Below are 6,118 nucleotides of genomic sequence, written 5' to 3'. Positions count from 1 at the left end.
CAGGGGCATTACAGAGACCAAAAGGCATTCGCCTGTATGCAAATGTGCCATAAGGGCATGTGAATGTTGTTTTCTCTTGATCTCGGGGATCTATGGGAATTTGGAAGAACCCCGAGTACCCATCGAGAAAACAAAAGAAGGGGTGGTTTGCAAACCTCTCTAACATCTGATCAATGAAAGGCAAAGGAAAATGGTCCTTCCTAGAGGCTGCATTGAGCTTTCTATAGTCTACACACATTCTGTGTCCTGTGACAGTCCTAGTAGCTATCAGCTCATCCTTCTCGTTTTTAACCACTGTGATCCCACCCTGCTTGGGCACAATATGAACAGGAGACACCCATCTTGAGTCAAAGATTGGATAAATTATCCCTGCCTCAAGAAGTTTTAGTATCTCCTTCTTAACCACTTCCTTAAGGTTGGGGTTAAGACGTCGTTGATGCTCAATAGAGGACATAGATTGGTCCTCTAGGTGAATCCTATGGGTGCAAATGTCAGAAGAGATCCCTCTAATATCAGCCAAAGAATATCCTATGGCTCTCCTGAACTTTCTTATCTCACTAAGCAATGCACTCTCTTGATCCTCTAATAGGCTATCATTGATGATTACTGGATATGTGGAGTTTAAGCACAAGAAAGCATACCTGAGCCCTGTTGGTAGAGGCTTGAGCTCAACAGGGGGTGCATCAGCCTCATTCCAATCCTGGTTCAAGCTGCTTTGGCTGGTGTCTGATCCTTTGATAGCAAAAACCTCAGAGCCACTTTGTTCCAGTTCCAAAAACCTTGTCTCAGGACCCAGCTCTCTAGCATTGTCCAAATACAACTTGTACCCTTCACTTGCTTCTGCTAAGAGCCCATTGCTTCCTTGTTCTCGAGTTAGAGCAGCTTGAAGAGGATCCTCAGTGTTCAGCTCCTCAAGCAACTCATCAGCCAACTGATCCATTGTCTCCACATAGAAACATTGACCTTCAATGGTGGGTTTCTTCATCATCTCATTCACATCAAACTTGAGCTTTTCAGACCCAAGTTGAAGCTCTATTATCCCACCTCTCACATCAATTATGGCTCCTGCAGTGGCTAAGATTGGCCTGCCCAAGATAAGAGGATCTACTGGTTCCTCATCCATTTCCAGCACAACAAAATCTGTAGGAACCTCAAAACCACCTATCTTAACAGGTAGATCTTCCAACATACAACAGGCAATCTAACTGATCTATCTGCAAGGATAAGAGAGATCCTTGCAGGTTTGAAGACTCTAAAGCCCAGCTTCTTTGCTATGGAGAATGGCATCAAGCTGACTGATGCTCCTAGATCACAAAGACATCCAGAGAATAGAAGAGGTCCAATGGCACAAGGGAGTGTGAAACTCCATGGATCACTTAACTTCCTTGGAATGGACTTCTTCTGAATGATAGCACTGCATTCATGACTTAGTACCACCATGCCTTGAAGTTCTTTAGTTTTGTTCAGAATGGCATCCTTCAAGAACTTCCCCATCTTTGGCATCATTAGAAATGCATCAATGAGAGGCATAGTGAGTGGTGTCTCATTGAGTGCCTTCTCAAATCCAGGTCTTGCCTTGTCCATTAGTTGCTTCTTGAATCTCCCTGGAAATGGGAGCTTGGGTTGGTAAGGAGGTGGTGGCACATATGTCTTCTCTGGTTCAGGTTTCTTTGCTACCTCTTTACTCTTTTCTGTCCTTGGTTTCTCAGCAACTTGATCATCTTTTAAGGCTGCCTCCCCTCAGTTTGATCATTGTCCTCAATGATCACATTGTTGTTCTCAATACCAGGTAACTCCTTTCCACTCCTCAGTGTAATGGCCTTAGCATATTCCTTGGGGTTGGTTTCTGGTTTTCCAGGTAAGTGACCTTGGTTCCTTGAGCTTGATGCCTGGTTTTGCTTCAGTTCCTTGATGTCCTGCTGCATGGCTGCATTCTGGCTTGCAAAGATCTGTTGACCCTGAAGTAGTTGTTGCAGAATAATAACCATATTTGAACCCATCTGTGGCTGTTGTTGAACCGTTGATGGCTGAAACTATTGTTGAACAGGCGCCTGCTGTTGGAACTGTGGTGGACCAAACCCTGGTGGTGCTTTTTGCTGCTGTGTACTGAAACTAGGACCTTGAAATGGTTGCTGTTGCTGACCAAAACCCTGATTCTGAGCAAACTGATTCTTGGGTTGAAAAGACCCTTGAAAGTTGTTCTTGGGAACAAAGTTCTGTGGAGTTTGAGGATTGGGATAGACTTGGTCTTGTGGGTTAGCTACATTGATGTTTCAGTAAGAAAGGTTTGGATTGGCATTACCATACTGATATCTCTGGAACCTCTGATTCCCAATGTAGTTAAGCTCCTCCTAGGTGAGACCTTCTTCACTTATGTTCTCAAAGATTTTAGAAGGTTCCTCATACTCTCCAACAAAATGCATTGGCTTCTGAGTGGTGAATTTCAACTTGTCCAATTCACTTCTTAACTCCTTAACTTCCCTAGTGAGCCTCTGTTCTGACCTTGAACCTTCAGATCTATTTGATCTGTCATAGTCTTCACCATAAGTATCATTGCTCATTGCTAAGTTCTCCACTAGCTCTAAAGCAGCATGTATCTCCTTTCCCAGAAAGTTCCCATTGGAAGCAGTATCCAGCTGGTTTCTAATCTTGGGAAGAGCTCCTCTATATAGTGTGCTGAGAAGGGAAGCCTCACTAAACCCATGGTGTGGGCATTGGTTTGTGTAGCTCCTGAATCTTTCATATGCTTCACCAAAACTCTCATTGCTGTGCTGAGTGAAGCTATAGATTTGGTTCCTCAGTTTTGCAGTTCTTGAGGTAGAGAAGAACTTAGATAGGAAAGCTTGCTTGCATTGCTCCCAGGTTTGAATGGAGCCTCTTGGAAGATTCTTTTCCCATTGGTGAGCTTTGTCACCAAGACTGAATGGAAATAGTCTTAGCTTGAAATTGTCTTCTGAAACTCCGTTAATCTTGGTCAGGTCACACACCTTATCGAATTGATCCAAGTGTTCCAAGGGATCTTCCATTGCTAATCCATGGAACTTTGACTTCTGGACCATATTCAACAAGGACGCCTTCACTTCAAAGTTGTTGTTTTGCACAGGTGGTGCCTGAATTCCAGCTCCATACTGATGAGCATTGGCTCTGTCATTCTCTCCAACATAGACTTGGGGTTGCTCAAATCTTCTTTGCTGTTGTTGGAAGGGCTGATGTTGGTGGTGCATCTGTTGTCTTTGCTGTACATTGGCCTGATGCCTCTGTTGATGAGCTTGAGCTTGTCCCTGGTGGACATAAGCTTGTTGGTGATGCACCTGTTCCTGATGAACATTACCCTGATTTAATCCTTGACCAACTCCATTACCAGCTCCATTACCCTGAGCCTGTTGCTCCTGAACCGGTTAGCTCTCTTTGTTCTGCCATCTCAGCCTGATCAATCTGTCTTCCACGTCTGTCCCTTCTCCTCCTTGGTACCAAAAAATTGATGTTGTCGTTGAGAGGGAAAGGTGGACCACAGCTTCTTGATCTAGACCTGGTGTTCATACACCTGAAATCACAAACAGAACTTGAAAGTAATCAGTAAAAACAAGAAAATAAGCACTTGATCTCAAAAATAGATCAGAGATTAATGCTAAACAACCACAATTTGGCAAAGGCGCCAATTGATAACTAAGAGTTTTCAAGCTCTTTGTAGAGGTTATCAATCCCCTGTCTTGTAGTACAAGGGGTTTATCAATCCAAGAATGTGGTGATAGACACTAAGCTATGTGATCAGGTTCATAATTCAAGCAAACAAGAGTGGTTTTGATTATCTAATGACAACTACAAACTTAAAAACAGGATTAAAGACTAATGACAATGACAAGTGATATGATTATGATATGATGGAGGGATGAGATTCTAGACATGATAGTTGGTTAGGGTGCTTTGGTGCTAAACTAGAAATGCTAATGACAATGATGAGACATGATTCAAATGGTTAAGAACTCTAATCTAGGTTAATCCTCTCATGAAGGTATTAACCCCTATACTAATCCATTTTCAAACCAAATCATCATTTGTGAAATATGAATCAATATGCATTAATAAACAGTTCTAATTATCATTCAAGCAAATAACAATACATCATCATGCAGCAAATGCTTAAACCCCTAATACAGCTCTTTCAGGAATTTCATCAAACACTTTTGGTGCATAAAATTCCCAGAATCTAGATCTCAAGTGATATGCAAGGATCTAGCATAGAGAACAGCTGTTTAGAGAAATGAATCAAAGAATCTAGCCCTAAGCACTCCTAATCTAACACTTTGGCACCCTAACCTACACATCTAGAACCTCATTACGGTGACTACTCACTAATCATACTAATCTCTCTTAGACCTTTGCAAGTTGAGAAGATTGACATGATTAATGATGATAAATAGAGATGGAGATGATAGATAAAGGGGAAAACACTCTTTAAATCGATTTTAAACTCAAAAGCAAGGTATAATAAGTGGTCTTTCACAAAAAGGGAAAAGAGACTACAAATGGGATCAAAATTTTTCTCCAAATTAGGTCTAAAATGTATTTATAGATGCCTTAGACGAACCGGGTCAACCCGGAACAAACCGGGTACTGACCCGACCTTGGTGGGTAAAAGATAAGTTTGCCACGGTCCAGCATGTTCTTGGTCAGGCCATGGCAAGTGACCGTGTCAAAGTCTTGTATATCGTGTTCTTGGATGAATCATGGTGCCACGGTCTAGCAAGTCTGGTTCAATACCTGTGGCAAGTGGTCGTGTCAAACGCCGAATGTATGTAAAAGGTTGCCATGGTCAGATGTGAAACCGTGATCACGGCCGTGTCAAACGCCGAAAGTATGCGCAAGGTTGCCACGGCCAAGTCCTAGGCCGTGGCATGGAGACCGTGTCAAACGCCGAGAAAGTGTACAAAGTTGCCACGGCCAAGTCCTAGACCGTGGCATTGAGATCGTGTCAAGAGCCAAACGTTTGCATCCCAAATGTTATCTTGCCACGGTCAAGTGTAGACCATGGCATAAAGATCGTGTCAAACCCCGAAGAACTGCATAAAGTTGCCACGGTCAGATGTAGACCGTGGCACTCCACCGTGCCATCTTTCACTTAGCTCGCATCGTTCAGGGCTCCTCGGACCACTTCACGTTTAGGGAAGTGTAACTTCTAAGATACTTGTCCGAATTGTGTGCTTCCGGTTTCAAAGGACAGAGGACTCATATATCTTCAACTTTGGTGAAGGAAGCTTCGGTGCTTGGGAAGTGGAAGGCTTCCTGGAGGGCTCATCTTCGCAATGCATTTACACGATCAGAGAGAGGCGACTAGACATGTGTCCATTCCGGATCCGTTATCTTCCTGCTCATAGCTCAGAATGGAATGATCTCGGACGTTCTGGAAAGAGGACTCAAATATCTCTGTTTCTCATGAAGGCCCCGAAAACTTAATCGGCCTGGAAGTGCACCTTCCTTAGCATTCTTCAGAGCTCATCGGGTCGGTCCAAAACGGCAGCGAGACAGGAGTTTCTTTTGACGAGCTTAACTTTCTGCTCACGCGTCCGAATTCCATGATTCCACTTGCTCTGGAACCGTGATCCAATCCTCTCCAACCTGGATGAAGCACCCGACAACTGAATCAGACCGGAAGGTTCCCCGGACAGGCGATTTCGGAAATGTGTCTGCACCCGGAGATTTTGGCCGAGAAATCCATTAGCCGGTACGCGTTTTGGCCGATAAAATCCACCCGCGGTACGTGAGAATGGTCGAGAACCTCCAAAAACCCAATTTCACCATTTTTCAAGCCTTGATCACCATTCCACTTCTTGGATTCATCTTTTCAGCTCCAAATAGCTCCAAATACACCTGATAAACACTCAAAACATGCAAAGACTCATTGGGACCTAATGCATCTCCTAAGTTCTAAAACAAACCCTAAGGACCTAAAATGCATGAAATAAAACATGATTTGGAATGAAATATGCAACATAAATGATGCAAATTATGAACATATCAGAGCTCCTAGCGAATAACCACTGGATCCTCTGTCCGGACATGACCAGTCGCAGTAGTGATCGGGTATCATGGATGGATCCCATCCCTTAAACTCTGTCCT

At 43.5% G+C, this 6,118-nt stretch overlaps 1 non-coding gene across 1 annotated transcript; it reads left to right on the top strand.

The window, feature by feature from the left end:
* Positions 1–2,697: 2,697 nt before the first annotated feature.
* Positions 2,698–2,804, top strand: LOC112085672. The gene has a single exon (XR_002898972.1). It is a non-coding gene; the product is annotated as a small nucleolar RNA R71 (small nucleolar RNA).
* Positions 2,805–6,118: the final 3,314 nt, after the last annotated feature.

This window comes from Eutrema salsugineum, unplaced genomic scaffold (assembly GCF_000478725.1).
Source record: "Eutrema salsugineum unplaced genomic scaffold, Eutsalg1_0 scaffold_3, whole genome shotgun sequence".
Taxonomy (NCBI): domain Eukaryota; kingdom Viridiplantae; phylum Streptophyta; class Magnoliopsida; order Brassicales; family Brassicaceae; genus Eutrema; species Eutrema salsugineum.
Note: the sequence above shows the minus strand (reverse complement) of the source record. Positions and strands in the feature narration are given on the sequence as shown.